This window comes from Ochotona princeps, chromosome 16, assembly GCF_030435755.1.
Source record: "Ochotona princeps isolate mOchPri1 chromosome 16, mOchPri1.hap1, whole genome shotgun sequence".
Taxonomy (NCBI): Eukaryota; Metazoa; Chordata; class Mammalia; order Lagomorpha; family Ochotonidae; genus Ochotona; species Ochotona princeps.
This window is the reverse complement of record NC_080847.1, coordinates 51,633,309-51,652,421: the sequence shown is the minus strand read 5'-3', so window position 1 is coordinate 51,652,421 and position 19,113 is coordinate 51,633,309. Positions and strand designations below refer to the sequence as shown.

The 19,113-nt window shown below is 49.3% G+C and overlaps 1 protein-coding gene across 1 annotated transcript in view; it reads right to left on the bottom strand.

The window, feature by feature from the left end:
• The window catches only part of POU2F2 (POU class 2 homeobox 2), a 100,024-nt gene extending 82,700 nt beyond the window's left edge, over positions 1-17,324 (bottom strand). The window contains exon 1 of the mRNA XM_058674192.1: positions 17,183-17,324. The gene's annotated coding sequence lies outside the window, so the exon portion shown is untranslated. The remainder of the gene's footprint in view (positions 1-17,182) is intronic.
• Positions 17,325-19,113: the final 1,789 nt, after the last annotated feature.

The window sequence follows — 19,113 nt, the reverse complement described above, 5'->3', positions numbered from 1 at the left end:
AGGGATGAGAGATGGAGAGGAGGGACGGTGAGTGGGGACCAACCAGAGAAGCCCTGCCCAGATCCAGCAGTGTGAAGGTGTCAGGAAGAGTGTGGGGACCTGGAGAGAAGAAAACAAGAGGAGGGGGCCCAGTGCCATGGCCTAGCAGCTAACCGGGAGCCCATACGGGCGCCAGGTTTAATCCCGGCAGCTCCACTTCCCATCCAGCTCCCTGCCTGTGGCCTGGGAAAGCAGTCGAGGACGGCCCAAAGCGTTGGGACCCTGCACACCAGCGTGGGAGATCTGGAAGAGCTCCTGGCTCCTGGCTTTGGATTGGTTCAGCTCCGGCCATTGCGGTCACTTGGGAGTGAATCATCGGACGGAAGATCTTCCTCTCTGTCTCTCTTCCTCTCTGTATATATCTGACTTTACAATAAAATTTTTTAAAAAAATCTTAAAAAAAAAAAGAAAACAAGAAAAGGAACGAAACTACAAGAAAGAAATAGGAACAAGACAGAGGTTCTTTTTTCTTAAAGATTTATTTATTTTTATTGGAAAGCCAGATATACAGAGAGGAGGAGAGACAGAGAGGAAGATCTTCCATCTGATGATTCACTTCCCAAGTGACCAAAATGGCTGGTGCTATGCCAATCTGAAGCCGGGAGCCAGGAGCTTCTTCTGGGTCTCCCACACAGGTGCAGGGTCCCAAGGGCTTGGGCCGTCCTCAACTGTTTCCCCAGGCCACAAGCAAAGAGCTGGATGGGAAGAGAAGCTGCCGGGATTAGAACCGGTGCCCAGATATTATAAGTTTGTTTTTGACGGACAAAAGGATAAGCTGTAAGATACAGCCCCACATGCTGGTTCTCCCCAAATGCCAGTCAGGATGCTGAACCAGGCCTCGCAGGTGGGTGGCAGGAACTGTATCACCCAGGCCTCCTAATGGGCTGTACCGGCAAGAAGCTAGAGCCGGGATGCTGAACCCAGGCACGCTGATGTAGGATGTGAGTGCATCCTAAGAGGCTGAGGTGCAGGGGCCTCTGAAGGGGGGTGGGCCCTGGAGAAGTCTGGGGAGGAATGGAGAGAGAAGCACTGGCTTTGGGAGAAGCAGTTCAGGGGTGTGGAGACCTTTTCAATTCACCAAGAGGCTGGAGTGAGTAGTCCAATGGGGTGGGAGGACCAAGTGGAAGGAAGCAGGTTGGCACGTAGCAGGGGAGCACAGGCCAACTGAGTGAAGACAGCCAGGGCAAACAGCAGAGCAGCTGGAGTGGGTCTTGTTGGTGAGACCTGCCTAGGCCCAGCAGCTCTCCTCTCCTGCCTCTCTCTCTCCAGGCGCTGGATCAAACTCCATTGCAGAGTTGTGCTGTGGGGCACAGCCGTCTGCAGCACCAGGCTTCAGGCGCTGGGAAGGGAAATGAACAACCCATGCCCAGCCTTAAGGGCAGAGAGAAAGACGCGAAGCACAGAGGCCTCTGTACTGTGGGGCTCTGTTCTTACGCCAGTGTCAGTGTTTGGAAGGGGCTGGAGTGGGAAGAGGGAAACAGCTACAGGACAGGAAGGAATTTTGGGGAGGATTCGTGGAATTATGTGTATCATGCTCTTGTGGTGGTCATACAATTCTCTGTGTGTAAATTCATCAACATGTATATTTAAGATTGGTGAGTTGTGAAGCCAGTGTTGTGCCATAGTAAGCTAAGCCTCCGGCTGAGGTGCCAGCATCCTATAGTGGCACCAATGGAGTCCTGGCTGCTCCACTTCCCATCCAGCCTCAAAGGAGGGCAGCCCAAGTGCATGGGCCCCTGTACTCAAGCAGGAGACCTGGAAGAAGCTCCAAGCTCCTGGCTTCTGACCAGCCCAGCTCCTGCCAATGCCGGAATTTGGAGATTGACCAGCAGGTAGCAGATTCTCCTCTCTCTCAATCTACCTTTCAAATATATATGTATCTTTTAACAAACTGGCGAATTCTATGCTACAATAAAGCTGACCACAAAAAAATACAAGGTAGAACACCAAATTAGGCCTCGATGGGAGCCAAGAGGGGTGGGGGCAGGATAAGGGGACAAAGGCTTCCAGGAGGAGTGATGCCTGAGATGAGAAGTTAGGAGCAAGAGCAGGCAAGCTGAGGAGGTATTTTCACAGAAGCAGGTGAAAAAAGTTCAGTCTGCTTTGAACATAGAACGCAAGGTAAGATGATCAGAAAACCATAGTAGAGAAAATCAAAGATACAAATAACAAACCCTCAGCTCGGAGGCAGCTGCTATTGAGCGAGCCCCGCCTACATCCGTCAGGGCCCAAGGGAAGGTGAACTGCCAGACACGCCTCGGACTTGCCAGGTTTATCCTGTCTGCTCCACAGAAAGGGCTCCCTTCCCCCTGTCCTTCCCAGAGCTCCCACCTCTTCCCTTTCACACGGGGACATCCTTCCCACTGGGGAACAGTTGATGTTACAGCCGGCCCCCCAAACCCTGCCTGCATCTCCGCACAGCTTGGCGGACCCCAGGGCGTCCCTCCTCCCTGGATTCTGTGTGGCCGCTGCCCCCTGGTGGCTGGAGCTGTGCATTACCCAGGAAGGAGCGACGGCTCAGGCTCCTCCAGAACCCAGCCCAGGCCACCCCCAGCACTGTTCCCATGCCCCAACAGCCTCCTCCTTGCTAAACCCAGAACATTTCTATCCTGCACTATGCAGCCCCCCCTTTTTTAAAATTTTGTCTTATTTATTTGGAAGGCAGAATTTCACAGAGATCTCTGCCATGTGCCTGCACTAAGGCGGGTCCAAGCCTCATTTGAGTCTCCCACGTGGACAGCAGGAGTCCTAATGCTTGGGCCATCTTCTGCTGTTTTCCCAGGAGCATTAGCAGCAAGGTGGATCAGAAGCGGAGCAGCTGGGACTAGAACCAGGGCCCACAAGGGGTGCCACTCACGCTGCTGTACCACAATGCAGACCCCAATCCAGCTGGCTGCAAGCTCCCCCTTGGCACAGGACGCAGTTTGGCCTAAGAGGTGAAGAGGCTGATTAAAGATGCCCAGGTGGGGTTTTTTTAAGATTTATTTATTTTTTTATTACAAAGTCAGATATACAGAGAGGAAGAGAGACAGAGAGGAAGATCTTCCATCCGATGATTCACTCCCCAAGTGACCGCAATAGCCGGTGCTGTGCTGATCCAAAGCCGGGAACCAGGAACCTCTTCCGGGTCTCCCACGCAGGAGCAGGGTCCCAAAGCTTTGGGCCGTCCTCGACTGCTTTCCCAGGCCACAGGCAGGGAGCTGGATGGGAAGTGGAGCTGCCGGGATTAGAACCGGTGCCCATATGGGATCCTGGGGCGTGTTGAAGGCGAGGACTTTAGCCGCTAGGCCACGCCGCCGGGCCCCCAGGTGGGTTTTCAATACCCAGCTCCATCCAGCTCCTGACTTCAGCTTCAGTATCCAGCCAGTGTCGAAACCCGATCCAGTTCATTTACCAGCTTAATAGTAAGACAAACCGCATGCAAAGGCTCATCATCAGTAAGCTTTGTTTGCGAAAGAGCATTTTCCTAGAATTCAGCCTAATAGTTCTCAAACCCCCTTTTTCCTCTTCTCTGCTCCAGTGTCCAAGTTCAGGTCTTCACATCTGCTTGGCACACGGCCTTCTTCCGAGCTGGCCTCCCAGACTCCAGTTCTGCCCCTTTCAGCCCACCTCCCACACTGGCCACCAGAATCATCTTTCTCCAGCATGGCTCTGATGGAATCACCCCCTGCCTCAAATTCTTTCAGGATGCCCTGGTGCCAACAGGGAAGATGTCAAACTATCTGGCCAGTTTTTCAGGCCTTCCCAGTATCTGGGTCCCCTCTCACTCCCATCAATGCCCACTGCCCTGTCTCTGAGCCTATGTCCATGCAGTTCCCGACAGCTCCAGGCCTTCCCACTCTTTCAGCTCTGGCTAACTTCTATTCAACCTGAAGAACCACCTCATATGTGACCGCAAACCTCCAGTTTGTACACACACACCTGTTCGATACATACGGTATGAGTGCCTACAAGTGCAGCCACCCCCAATGGAAAGTGTTGGGGACAAAAAGGGAGAGAGGTCCAGGATCCTGTCCCCAAGAGCTCACTGTCAGAGAGGCAAAGGCATATCAAACAACAGCTCAGTGTGCTAGGATACAAAACTAGCCTAGAGAAATTTCCTTAGGATGCCCCCACTACTGCCAAAGTGAGGATGGGGCATTCAAATCAGAGTGTGAAACAGAGCATGGCAGATGAGGAAGACAGGGTTGTGTTCAGCCATAAGTCATTAGACTACAAATCAGGGGAGAATCAAGATGGTGGAATAGGGTGAGGACACGTTTAAACAGACGGAGAAACATTAGCCAGGGTGAAGCAGAGATATTCCAGGAAATAGGAGAGGACAAACCAACAGCAGAGAGCACCTGGAGACTGTTGGACACAGGAAAGCAGCAGACACAATGGTGTGGCGCTGCAGTGACCCAATATATCAGCGGCATTCAGCAAATGGCAAACTGAACTCCACCAGCAACCAGGTGGGAGGGGGAGTTCACTGGGAACCCAGACAAAGAACTGCCCAACCTGCTGGTTTGTTCAATTTGACCAGGAGCAGAGACAGAGCAGCACATCCCAAACAGGTGCTGTAGGAACAGGGTGGATTTTACAGCCCAAACCCCCCACTAGAGCCGAATTGGGCACTATCTTTTGTAGGGAGGCAATGGCTATAGGATAGGACTGTGCATGCACTAAGCTGGGACTGAACTCATTTTGGGCTCAGTGAATTACAACGAGGTGGCATCCTTCAGGTTCCAACCAAAACAGGTCCAGGTAGCCCGCAGACCAAACAGCTAGCAGATCAAGAACTCCACAAGTTTCAAATCAGTTGTCATGTTGTACAGTGTGGCAAAGGCTTTGACAACATTGAGCTGCGCATGCTCTATCATCCTAAAACTGAGAGAAACACTGTACAGACAACAGTGCAACAATAGCAAGGGATCACAGAGGTGGAGTGCTGATCCAGGAGCTGGGCTACACAGACCATGGTGGAAATCTAACTTAAAAGCCCAGATCTGGAACTTGCTGGAAGGACTGGCACAAGTGACTACGAACAAAGAGCCGCGTATCAACTGCAATAAGTAAAATCAATCTGCAGACCTGTGGGTGACACAGCTTAGAAACCTGCCCCAAGCAGAAGACTGATAACCAGAACTAATAATCAGAAATACAATGACCAGAAGCAAAAGAAGTACAATGACCAGGAGCAAAAGAAGAGACAAAGGCGCAATGATTATTGAAGACTCTCCTGCAAAGGAGCAAAAGCCTTTGCCAATCTCAGAATTAACTGAGGAAGACATTGGGAAAGTGGGGGATACAGAATTCAAAACACTTGTTATAAAGCTTCTTATCCACAATGAGAAGCACGCAAAGCAGGAGTTTAAGGAATTTAAGGAATAAACCATCATGCAAATTGTAAGTTCAATAACCCATCCCCAATCTGTTTTTTCAGCTGCATCCTATGTGCTTTGATGTTTATTTCATTTTCATTCCTTCCAAATACTTTTCTCTCGTTGAATTCATCACTGCCTCCTGGATCGCATGGTGACATAATTTTACTCAAGAGGCTTTTGTGCTTTCTTTTCGTCCCTCATGTGTTGGTTATTCAGTGTTGCGTTTTCTCGACTCCATGGTTTTTTCGATTCCATGTAATTTGTTGCTGTTGTTCTAATTCATACCAGTTGTTGACCTTATTTCGTGGCTTCTCAATTAAGGGAGTGTATAGTGATGGAGTAATAGAGACTACCATATTCAGATGTGGGGATACAATACAATATGCATCCTTGCTTCGAAATCAAAGATGGACTCCCAGTGAAACTGTTGGACATGAGTAGACAATGGGGTGCTGGACTATCTGACATTGTCCATACCAGCAACGTCGGAGCACACTTAAATAACAGACTGATGGAATCATGACTCCTTAGGAAGTACTATACTACTGTAACAACGTGGGGAAAATCAGCCAGGGGGTGGGATTTAGAAGGGGGAATCCCAGACTCTACAAAATTGTACCATATAAAATTCAAAAATTCAAAATAAAAACTCAAAAAAAATTACAAATCAGGAGAAAGATGTTGCTGGCGAAGGGGTAGGGAGACCCTTAGTGAAGCATCTTTTGATGTCAGAAGACGTGGGGAAGTATCTGCAAGCTTTTCATCAAGGAGATTTCTTTCTTTCTTGCAAGGTTTTCATCAAGGAGAGATCAAGGAGAGAGCTTCCTTCCTTCCTTTCTCTCTCTCTCTTTCTTTCTCTAGAAGATGCACTTGGGTCTTGGGGGGGACACGAACCAAGGGAGGGACATGGAGGAGACAACAGGTTCGAAAACCTTGGAGGCGAGTCACAAATAAAAGCAGGGGGAGGGTGATGTTGACCGTGGCCATGCTCCTCGCCTGGGTAAAACCAGAGAGCATGAGGGTGCCGTCCTCTGAGTGAGCAGAAAACGGGGGAGGCAGAAAGCTGCTGGTTTTGAAGCTCTTAGGCCTCTGCACGGCCTGTGAGACATGCCCTGGATCCAGCAGAGGGTGGCATTGCTCGTGCAGGCCACGCTGGGCAGAGGTCTGGGTGGAAGATGTCACTCCCAGTAACACGCAGCTCACAGCTGTGCTCACTGCCATCGCTGAGTCTCGGGAAGAAGGAGAGAGGACAGCAAGCACTATGGGCCCAAGAAAGGGACCAGAGGAAAGGGCACCTTTGAAGGGTGGGCAGAGGAAGAGGAGGCCCTAAAGGGGCCAGAGAAGAAGCAAGCAGGAAGAAAGGGAGGAAACGGAGCAGGCTGCACGCCGGGATCTGTGACCCCCAACTCCCCCCCGCCCAGTGACCCCCACCTCCTGGCACTGACGCCCTCGTGTGATTCTCTCTACTTGAGAGAGTGGGCTGGACCTGGGGACTCACTTCCACCAAGCAGAGTGTGGCAGACGTGAGGGGCGACCAGTCCTGAGAACAGGTGAGGAAAAAACCACATGTCCCTCCCTCGTCCCCTCGCTCTGGGAGAAGCTGTCATCCTGTGTCCCCCACACCTCACACCTTCAGAGAGACCACAGCCCCTAAATGAAGCTGCCCGTGGAGTCCCAATCCATAGAAGCTATGAAATAAGAAATGCTCATTATTTCGAGATACCAAGTTTTCAGTTTATTTTTATTTATTTAATTCAGGCATAAGACAAAGGAAGATTCCCTAGAGACGTACTGAACAGTGGAGTTCACACACACACCTGCACCTAAGGGCTGGGCACTGTGGAGTAGCATGTTAAGCTGCCACTTGGAAAGACTGTCCAATAGCACGGTGCTGGTTTGAATCTCACGACCTCTGCTTCGGATGCAGCTTTTTGCCAGTGCAGAATGCTTCAAGCACTTGAGCTCTGCCACCCACGCGGGTCACCTGACGGCAGTTTCTGGCTCCTGGCTTCAACCTGGCCTAGCTCTTATTATTTCAGGCATTTGAAAGTGATTCAATCAGTGGAAGATGTTTTCTCTTTCCCCTCCCGTCCTATCTCTTTGGTTTTGAAATTAACAAATAAATCTTTAAAAAAATTTTTTTTTCTAAAGATGTATACATCTTTATTGGAGAAGCAGATATACAGAGAGAAGAGACAGGAAGATCTTCCATCTGCCCACTCACTCCCCAAGTGGCCCCAACAGCCAGAGCTAAGCTGATCCAAAGCCAGAAGCCAGGAGCTTCTTCTGAGTTCCCCATGCAAGTGCAGGGTCCCAAAAACTTGAGCCATCCTCTGCTGCTTTCCCAGGTCACAAGCAGGGAGCTGGATGGCATGTGGAATAGCTGGGACATTCCATATGGGACATCACCCTTATGGAATCCCAGCAGTTGCAAGGCAAGGATTTAATTACTAGGACCCAGCAAGCTAATCTTTGGCCTGCAGCTCTAGCATCCCATATGGACGCTGGTCCATGTCCTGGCTGCTCCACTTCTGATCTAGTTCTCTGCTTACGGTCTGGAAAAGCAGCGAAGGATGCCTCAAGTCCTTGAGACCCTGCACACACATGGGAGACCCTGATAAAGCTCCTGGATCCTGATTGGCTCAGCTCTGGCTGTTGCAGGCATTTGGGGAGTGAATAAGCAGATGGAAGACCACCCCCCTTTCTCTGCCTCACCTTCTCTTTGTAAAATATGTCTTTTAAGTAAAAATAAATAAATTTTTAAACATTTGCCACCACTTGACATGCCTATGTCCCATGTCAGGGTACCTACATTTTCCACCCTATATCTGCTTTTAATTCCTGGTTCATGCTACGGGGGCACCCTCATAGGTATTAAGCAATGGCTCATGTATTTGTACCCCTTCTGCTATGTGGAATACCTAGAATGAATTCCTACCTCCTGGCTTTGGTCTAGTACAACCACAGCTGTCGTGGACATTTGGGAGTAAACCACTGGACAAGAGAGCTCTGTCTCCCTGCCTTGAAGATGCACATAAGAGATGGAAGAGTGTTCTAGAATATAGCCAGAGAAGGTCAGTAGCATACTGCATGTGAATGATTTCAGTGAGCTGAGACTTAGATGGAAAGTGAATGTTGAGGCTAGCATGAGCAAGACTGCTTGTTCACCGCAGACATCCACTGCCAGAACAGTTAGCAAGCGATGGCTTCTGTTGCTCACAGCCAAAGGACCCCAAATCATTTCCTCTCAAGCACTCAGCATGAGAAGCAGCACGATGGTTGGTTAAAGCCACTGCTTGGAATATCCACATTCAACATCAGAGCTGAAAACAGAGAAGGAGAAGGAGGCAGAAACAAAGGTCAGAGTGATGACGTCACACTCTAGAGCCAAGACGCAAGCAAGAGCAGAGGCTCCAGAACAGAGCCTGGAGGGATGGAGTGAATACAAACAAGCCCTGATTAGCCATGGGGATGCGCTCTGAGGAATGTGTCATCAGGTGACTCTGGAACCCCAAGCAGCACGTTACTGCATTGAATACCACAGACAACTGTGACGAGAAGAGCAGCACCAAGCAACAGGAATGCTTCAGCTCCATTATGATGTTGTGGGACCATGATCTGACTCACTGTACTAGTTGACGCAGGCCATTAGCCAACAAAACATGTTTTGGGTGGCACAAAGCTCTACCATGTGGACGCATGCAGCCCGTGAATACGAAGCTCAAGATCACAACTCATTTGCCCAAATTCTATTTGTTGAGAAAGGAAGGGCAAGTTGGAGAGGCTACTCAAGGTGGAGGGACCGAGAGGTTGGAGCAGCACCCATATGTGCCACCTGGTCATCGTTTTTCTCAGCCAAGTCCAGCCCCTGGACCAGGGTTAGGGCTCTCTCGGTCGACGATACAGAGACTAGCAGCATAACGGAATTGAGTGTGTGCTGGTTGTGTTCCGTCTGGTCTCCAGGCCATTCCCTACCCATATGGATGGCGTCATTTGGGTCCCAGCCCTCTGACCATTCATGAGTAACTCCCTAAGAAAGGAGCCAGCAAGAGTCTGCCTTCTGGATATTTCTTCTACTCTCAGATCCACCTAAGCATTTTGTTTCTGGAAGTGGCCACACACTGAACTCCTCTCAGGCATGTCCTCTGGCTTTCTCAGGGCTGCAGGCTCACCACTCACTGCCTGCTGCTGCCCCTTCAGACCTACGGGTTCTCACAGCTTCCTGTTGGTTCCCTCAGCCCTGGCCATAGCTCTGCAAACAGTTCCTTCATTAAATGAGCTTCAAAATCCCAGCTGTGGTACCTTCTGTTTCCTGCTGGGACCCTGACTGTCAGAGGATCCGATGTGAGACTCTGGCTGGGCAGGGAAGGAAGAGAAGCCAGGAGGGGTCTGGCCAACTGGCAGAAGACAGAGGCATCCAGAGAGGAGAGCTCTCTGAGCTGATGCTGCAGCAAAAACTCATCAGACCTGGAAGGCAGGTGCTGGGATCAGAAAGCAGGACACTGGACTTCAAAGACACGGAAGACTGTACTTGGTGGCTGCAACTAGGGATTTGAAATTAGGGACACATTTTGAGCTAGAATCCTGGCCCCAATATCTTACTAAAGGTATTACCCAGGCACCTGTGTGTAAAAATAAGGCCACTAATGACCAGGCCTGCAGGTCTGCGTGAGGGGTAAACAGATAATGAAACATTAGGCAGAGTGCCCAGAGTGTGGCAAGTCCTCAGTGAATGTTCCCACTCCCAGGTGGTGACTCAGTGCAAGGTGTGGTCACAGGACACAGGAATGGACAGCTGGAGGGGGATGAAGGTCTCTGTGCAGATGAGAGATACCAGGAGGCCAGATAATTGCAGGCCTGGTTCACCATGGGGGCAGGTAAGTGTACCAGCAGAACAGTTCAGGTTGGGGTGGAGAAGAATTCTGTGAGCAGGTGCTGGAGGCTTCAGGAATGAAGGATGTGTCAACAGGAGCTGGGATGCTTGGTCAGAGAGCTTGAGAAAGCAAGCCTAAAATCTGTAAAGTCAGGTTAGAGTTGATGTCTGCCTAGGCCGAGTTCCTATATTCCTTTGAAATATCTCGAGTAATCATACGCCCTATGAAGCCAAAGCTTGCCGAGGCAGGGACTAGGTCGAACCCACCCCATGGTACACAGAAGAGTGTAGGTTGGCAAACGTTTGTTGAACTTAATGCTTGAGAGCAAAAAAGTCTAACCCTGCTTCTTATTTATCTTTGATCCTAACTCCATTCATCTCTCTGAATTCACTTTAAATAACTTAATGCTTCAAAGGGGGGGAGGCCTCTTATTCAATTTAAATAAATGTTTCCTGAAGCTTCCACACGTGCTATTCCATCTACTTAGCATACCTATACACATCTCTCCTCTCAAAGACTGCCAATCAGGAGCTGGCATTGTGGCACATGGGTTAAGACGCCGCATGTGACAACAGATCCCATATCACAGTACTGGTTTGAGTTCTGGCTGCTCTACTTCCCATTCAGCTCCCCGAGAATGCACATGGAAAATCAGCAAACAGCAGCCCACGTGTTTGGGCCTGATCCCTACGTGGGAGATGTGCATGGAGCTCCTGTCTTCCTGGCTTTGGCCATTTCCATTCTGGGAGTAAATCAGGAGATGGAAGATCTCTCTGTCTCCCTTTTCACTCTGTCACTCTGCCTTTCAAATAAACTTTTTTTTAAAGAGGTTTTTTTTTTAAAAAAAGACCAATGTCTCACTCGAGAATAAGCAGAAATTCATCGTTGTAGAGCAGTAAACCACGATGATACACTACACCACATCCATCAGATCAGTAAAATTAAAGCATCTGACAAGACCAATAAAAACAGGTATGTGAAGTGTCCAGAACTCTCATTCAGCTCAGTGCTGGTGGCACAGCACAGCCCACATGCAAACACAGCCTAGCAGAGCAGTCGGCAGAAAAATTCCCTCCTAAAATGATCAGTCGTAGCACCTTGCAACCTGTGAATGTTACTTTACAAGACAAAAGGGAAGTTAAGCCCCAGCACAACAGCCTAGCAGTTAAAGCCCTAGCCTTGCATGAGCTGGGATTCCATATGGGCACTGGTTCGTATCGCAGCTGCTCCACTTCCCATCCAACTCCCTACTTGTGGATGGTACAAAACCTTGGGACCCTGCACCCGCGTGGGAGACCCAGAAGAAGCTCCTATCTCCAGGCTTCAGATCAGGTCAGCTCTAGACATGGTGACCACTTGGGGAGTGAACTAGTGGATGGAAGATCTTCTTCTGTCTCTCCTTCTCTCTGTAAATCTGATTTTACCATAAAAATAAAGAAGCCTTTATTTAAAACAAAAAGTAAAGACACAAAATGATCACACCCACTTCTCCCTAACTCTAGATTCTTCCCAGCCTCATCAAGGATGTAAACATCACCTAAAACAAAACAATTTTTTTTTTCAAATTAAAACAATTAAACATAAAGAGTGAGAAATGGTACAAGTGAGAATTTGGGGATGAGGACATTTCCTTGGATTCTATAGGTGGGTATGAATATGATCACATTTGTCCCTTATAAGACAGAATGGGAGCAGGCTGGACCAGGCTGGACCGGGCTGGACCGGGCTGAACTACAGCACACACTGGTGAACCTGGTCTGGGACTGGCAGGGCAGGGCAGTTCACAGCACACACTGGCACAAATGGGAACCAGGCTAGGCTGGGTTAGACCAGGATACCTGCAGTTCTCAGGAGGGCTGGGAATGGGACACACAAGGCAAGGTTGCTACACCCACTAGCAAGATGCAGTTTGAAAAAAAATAAAACAAGAGACCCCTCTCCGCCCTCCCCTAGCAAGACAGGAGAGAAACAACCAAAAAAACCTGAAACATTTGGTCCACCCACATTCTTCCCTACCTGAAACTCTCCACCATAATCAGAGGCCCATAGGAGCATACATTCCTTTCAACTACATAAGCAACTTCTAAAAAAGCTTAAAAAAAAAAAAATTTAAAGGGCCTACCACAGTAGCCTCTTGGCTAAAGTCCTTGCCTTGCTTGTGCTGGGGTCCCATATGGGTGTCAGTTCTAATCCTGGCTGCTCCACTTCCCTTCCAGCTCTCTGCTTATTGCCCAGGAATGCAGTCCAGAATGGCCCTAAGCCTGGGGACCCTGCACCCACGTGGCAGTCCCCAAAGAAGCTCCTGACTCCTGGCTTTGGATTGAGCTCAGCTCCAGCAGTTGTGGCCACCTGGGGAGTCAACCAGCACATGCAAGATCTTTCTGTCTCTCCTCCTTTCTGTAAACCTCACTTTCCAATAAAAAGAAAGCTTTAAACAAATTTAAAACAAGCAGAAAGAGATGTCACATTGGCAGAAGAGGCGAGAGTAGTGCAACCAAAGGGGCAGAGCCCGGAGCTATGCAGCCACAAGCCAAGTGATGCTGGCAGCCAACAGAAGCTGCACCAGGCAGGAAATGGGTCCTCCCGTTAGGACCTCAGGACGGAGTCTGCTCGTGCTGACCTGCGATTTCAGCCCAGGCAAACTGGTTTTAGATTGCTGGGCTCCAGGACTGCGAGACAGTAAACTGTCTGCTGTGGGAATTTGTTAAGGCACCTATAAGATGTTACAGCACTTGGTAGCATCTGCCAAGCCAAAGCATCCAAAGGCACTTCAAAATGTTCATGGAAAATGAAAAAGATATAGGAGGAGTCTTTTACAAGATCATGGTTCATATCCTGGCTGTTCCACTTCCCATCCAGCTCCCTGCTTATGGCCTGGGAAATCATAGAGGATAGCCCATACTTTGGGATCCTGTACCCATGGAAGACCCAAAAGAAACTCCTGACTCCTGCCTTCAGACTGGTTCAGCCTGGCCAATGCGGCCTTTTTTTTTCAATATATATTTTGAAAATTTCTTTGAAATTACAGGCTTTTCTTTCTTTTTTTTAATTGTAGCGATTTTTTTTTTCATTGGAAAGTCAGATATAGAGAGAAGAGACAGAGAGAAAGATCTTCCATCCATCGATTCACTTCCCAAGCAGCCTCAATCTGAAACCAGGAGCCTACAGCCTCTTCCGGGTCTCCCACGTGGGTACAGGGTCCCAAGACCTTGGGCTGTCCTTGACTGCTTTCCCAGGTCACAAGCAGGGAGCTGGATGGGAAGCGGAGCCACTGAGATTAGAACTGGTGCCTATATTGTATTTTGTTGCGTGCAAGGTAAGGACTTCAGCCCCTAGGCTAACACGTCAGGCCCCATTGTGGCCATTTTGAGGGTGAACCAGTGGATGGAAGATCTTCCTCTCTCCCTCTCCATAAATCTGATCTGCCTTTCCAATAAATGGAAAAAGCAATCTTTAAAATAAATAAATAAGGTTTTTAAAAATAAACTCATATTTGAATTCCATTCTCCATGAATATTTTCAAATACATCCTGTACTCATAGCCATGTTCAGCAATTCTACTACTAAATCTATCCTAAGAGAAACATCATCAAAGGGGCCAGCTTGATGGCTCAATTGGCTAATTCTCCACTTGCAAGCACTGGCATCCTATATAGGCACTGGTTCATTTCCTGCTACTCTAGTTCCCATCCAGCTCCCTGCTGGTGGCCTGGAAAAGCAGCAAAAGATGGCCCAAATTCTTGGTACCCTGTGCCCACATGGGAAACTTGGAGGAAGATCTTGGCTCCTGGTTTCCAGTCGGCTCAGCTCTAGCCTTGATGGCCATTTGGGGAGTGAACCAGATAATTAAAGATCTTTTTCTCTTCTCTCTTCTATAAATCTGCTTTTCCCATAAAAATAAATAGAATCTGTAAAAAAAGAAAAAAGCTATCAAAAATATACACAAAGGGGACAAAGGTTGTTGGGTAGCAAGTTAAGCTGCCACTCGTGACATGCACATAACATCACAGTGCTGGCTCCTCCACTTCCAACCCAACACTCCACTACTGTGCCTTTGGAAAGCAATAGAAGATGACCCACGTGCTTGGATTCTTGTTATCCCTGCAAGAGGAGAGGATGGGGCCTGGACTCTTGGCTTTGACCTGGCCCAGACCCAGCTATTGTGGCTCTTTGGGGAGTGAAGCAGCAGATGGAAGATGATATTTGTCTCACACACACTTACTCTCTCTCCCTCTCTCTCTTTCCCTCTCACTCTGCCTCTCAAATGACCAAACAAATTTGAAAACACACACAAGAGTGTTCATAGCAGCCTTATTCAGAGCAACTCCTAAAAGGAAACAAACTCAAATTTCCATCAACAATCCAGTGTGTGAACTGACACGGTATATCCATACAATGGAATACTAGACAGCAATAAAAACGAGACAAGAGATAAGCCCGAGAATGAATCTGACAAAATATTGTAAGATTAGGGTAGTGAATATAGTTTCAAGTAATGATAAGGATTAATTACGGATCTTACTTAATTAGTGTCAAGTCGATGAGTAGAAAGTATTGAATCATAAAAAGGTGTGTGAATACTAGGCAACATTAGAACGGTAGTCACTGAGTATTGATAATCTAACTGCTAAGTTTGCTTCTGTACTGATTGCTTTTGTTTTAAGTGTAAGAGACAAGACTAATACCATGACAGGCATTGAGTAAGAAAGCAGGCCTAAGTCTCATTTCCCAAAGGTGACAGCGGAGCCTCTCAGAAACCACCCAGAGAAATGTGACCAACAGAAAAAGAGATTTAAAAAAAAAGCCCGGGCCCGGCAGCATGGCCTAGCGGCTAAAGTCCTCGCCTTCAACACACCAGGATCCCATATTGGAGCCGGTTCTAATCCCGGCAGCTCCACTTCCCATCCAGCTCCCTGCTTGTGGCCTGGGAAAGTAGTCAAGGATGGCCCCAAAGCTTTGGGACCCTGCACCCGCGTGGGAGACCCGGAAGAGGTTCCTGGTTCCCGGCTTCGGATCGGCGCACACCGGCCGTTGCGGCTCACTTGGGGAGTGAATCATCGGACGGAAGATCTTCCTCTCTGTCTCTCCTCTCTGTATATCTGACTTCGTAATAAAAAAAATAAATCTTTAAAAATAAATAAATAAAAATACAAATCTTTAAAAAGCCCTTAGCTTTGGGTGAGGGCAACAGACCAGCCATTGTCAGCTCTTACAGTCCTTTGTGTGATTTGATCTGCACTATGTGAATATGCAGCAAGTAACTAAGAAGAGATCATGTACGCGGCGTGACTAGGAGGATATAAAAGCTGAGAGAACCAAGCAGGGGCCTTGTCAAGACTCCACTGCGTTGGATGACTCGGACCCTAGCTCGAGCTGGCAATAAAATGTCTTTGCTTTTGTATTGTTGCATGTGGAACTCGCCTATCTGCAGTCTGGGGATCTTTTGGACCTAACAACATGACAGCAAAAGAAACCAAAACCAACAGAAAATACACTGCATTGCATTTATAGCAAATTCAGAGACAAGCTAGAGGAAGGCTCTGGCAGAGTAGTTGACCCACAGCCCATTAACCTAAAGCGCCCAGGCTTAAGTTTCAGCTCCATTCTGCATTTCGGCTTCCTGCTAATGCACACTCTGGCAGATGGCAGGTGGTAGCTCAAGTACTTGGGCCCTTGCCACCCACATGGGAAACCCCGTTGGCATTTCTAGCTTCCAAGTTTGGCTGCATTCCAGTCGTCCCCACTGCAGGCACCTGGGAACTGAACCAGTGGATGGGAGTGCTCCTGTCCTCTGCCCTCCACCACCCCATACCACCCCTCTCTTCCACCCTGCCTTTCAAATACATACATTCTTAAGAGTTGTTTAAAAAAAAAAACAACCTAGCATTGGGCCCAGTGCTGTGGCCTAGCGGCTAAAGCCCTCACCTTGAACGTGCCAGGATCCCACATGGACGCTGGTTCTAATCCCGGCAGCTCTACTTCTCATCCAGCTCCCTGCTTGTGGCCTGGGAAGGCAGTCAAGGACAGCCCAAAGCTTTGGGACCCTGCATCCATATGGGAGACCTGGGAGAAGTTCCTGGCTCCTGGCCCCGGATCAGTACAGCACTGGCCGTTGCGCTCACTTGGGGAGTGAATCATCGGACGAAAGATGTTTCTCTGTCTCTCCTCCTCACTGTTATATCTGACTTTGTAAAAAAATAAATAAATCTTACTAAAAAAAAAAACAACAACAAAAAAAACTAACATCCTAAGTCCAGCTGGGGGAAGTGGCAGAGCTGTGAATACCATGATAGAAAGCTGGGCAAGGGGCTGCTAGAGTGCTAGCAATGTATTTTTGGACAACGGTGAGATGTGTTTTATAACCTAACATGTAGCCCTGTGTGCTGTTTTAAATCTCACAACTGGAATGCTGGATCTGGCTGGCGATGTTGATTTTTTCACAGCATGAACAGGGAGCTCCCCCGTCCCAGGCAGGCCTTGCTGTGTCCCTCACCCAGCGTCCCCCAGGCTCCTCCAGCCTCCACTGCTGGCTCGGTCACCAACTCGGGGTTCTCCCGAGCCAGCACTCAGCTGATGGTACTGGGTCCCGGGAAGGTCCTGCTCCTCCACGCCGCTGACCAAATGGGCAGGAGAGGGCAAGGACTCGGCCATTCCACCTACCTGTGCCTCCGACCATCTGACTCGCTACAGTCCAGTCAGGAATATGCTCTCAGCCCTTCGCAAGGGTTGCCCCTGCCAACACCCTCTCTGAGGTTGGCCCGCTCCAAGCCCTCCAAGCCCACCTCCCACCCCCTAGCTTCCCCGGCCGCAGCTCATCCACCCCGACCCCACGGAATCCTACTTCTTGACTTCTGAAGCTTTCTGAGCCTCCCGGGTTGTCCTCCGGGCCTGGATCTGACCCACTTCTGCCCTCGAAGCTGCTGTTGGTCAGCCAGCGACGCCTCGTGCGCAGCCCGGCAAGCCCAGGCAAGCTCCACAGCGCATGCACCCAGGGAGGTTCCCGCCGGCAGGAGCGCAGGCCCCGCGCGCTTCCCGCCACTGCTCATCCGGGGCTGGAAGACCCGCTGCGCGCGCACACGCGCGACCTCCGACCTCCGAGCGTGAACCTGCGAAGGGGCGTGGTGAAAGGAGCGAAAGAACAAAGTGGGGAATAGAGTGCAACTGAAGCAGAGGGAGGAGTCTGAAACCTGGCCAGTCAGCAGGCAGGATTCACCTCCAAAGCTGAGGGACTGGCAAACCCCTTAGTTGGGAGCAGAACAGATACAACAGGAGACCCTCAAAATCGTATAAGAAAATCCGTACCGTGCGGTAAAGTCCTCGGCTTGCACGCGCCAGGATCCCATATGGGTGGTTCTAATCCCAGCAGCCCCACTTCCCATCCAGCTCCCTGCTTGTGACCTGGGAAAGCAGTCAAGGATGGCCCAGAGCCTTGGGATCCTACTCCTGCAAGGGAGACCTGGAAGAAGCTCCTGGCTCCTGGCTTCAGGTCCAGCTCAGCAACGGCTGTTGCAGCCACTTGAGGAATGAATCAGCGGAGATCTTTCTCTCTGTCTCTGTTCCTCTATATATATCTGCCTTTCCAATAAAAATAAAATAAAGAAAACCTGTGCCCTGGATCCAATGCAATGGCACAATTGGCTAATTCTCCACCCTTAAGCACCAGGACCCATAAAGGCACCAGTCCGATTCCCATCCAGCTCCCTCCTTGTAGCTTGGGAAAGCACTGGAGGATGGCCCAATGCCTTGAAACCCTGCACCCAAGTGGGAGACCCAGATGAAGCTCCTGGCTTCGGATCGGCTTAGCTCTGGCCATTGGGGTCACTTGAAGGGTGAACAAGCAGATGGAAGATCTTTCTGTTATCTCCTTCTCTGTAAAATCTGACCTTTCAATTAAAATAAACATTTTTTAAAAACAAAGGAAGGAAGAGACAGAGGGCGGGAAGGGGAGAGAGGGAAAAGAAAGATCTTTAAAAATAAGACCTGTGGGCCTGGTGCAATGGCCTAGCAGCTCAAGTCTTCGCCTTGGATGCACCAGGATCACATTTGGTCTCCGGTTCTAATCCCAGCAGCCCCACTTCCCATCCAGCTCCCTGCTTGTGGCCCGGGAAAGCAGTCGAGGACGGCCCAGTGCTTTGGGACCCTGCACCCATGTGAGAGACCTGGAAAGTTGTTCTTGGCTCCTGGCTTCAGATCGGCGCAGCACCAGCTGTTGTGGCCACTTGGGGAGTGAATCATCGGACGGAAGATCTTCCTCTCTGTCTCTCCTCCTCTCTATATATCTGACTTTGCAATAAAAATAAAATAAATCTTAAAAAAAAGAGAGAGAGAAATGTTACAACTTTAAAAATAAATAAATAAAAAATAAAACCTGTGCCCTGCCCCTAGTTCCATGAAGGGATGACACCCCCCACCCTAACCATTGTCACTCACTGTCGTCAATATGGCATCCATGCCAGGGTTTTCTCTTCTCTCAAGCACACAGGTTGACCTAATAAACAGACTCTAAGACAACGCAGCTCCTGCCAGTTAGATAAAGGCAGAGTTCAGGATCACTCAGACCTGCCCAGGCCTCCTGGTACCCTATACACCACTCACTTGTCAGGGGTCAAAACTGGCTTCAAAGGATGCCGCACTTGGTTACAGCCCTAAAATAAGAACAGTTCTTGGAGGCTTAGTGCAATGGCTCAACTGGCTAATCTGCCACCCTCAAGTGCTAGGAATCCATATGGTTGCTGGTTCATGTCCCAGCTGCTCCACTTCTCTTCCACCTGCCAGCTTATGGCCTGAGAAAGCCATGGAGCATAGCCCAAATACTTGGGATCCTGCACCCAAGT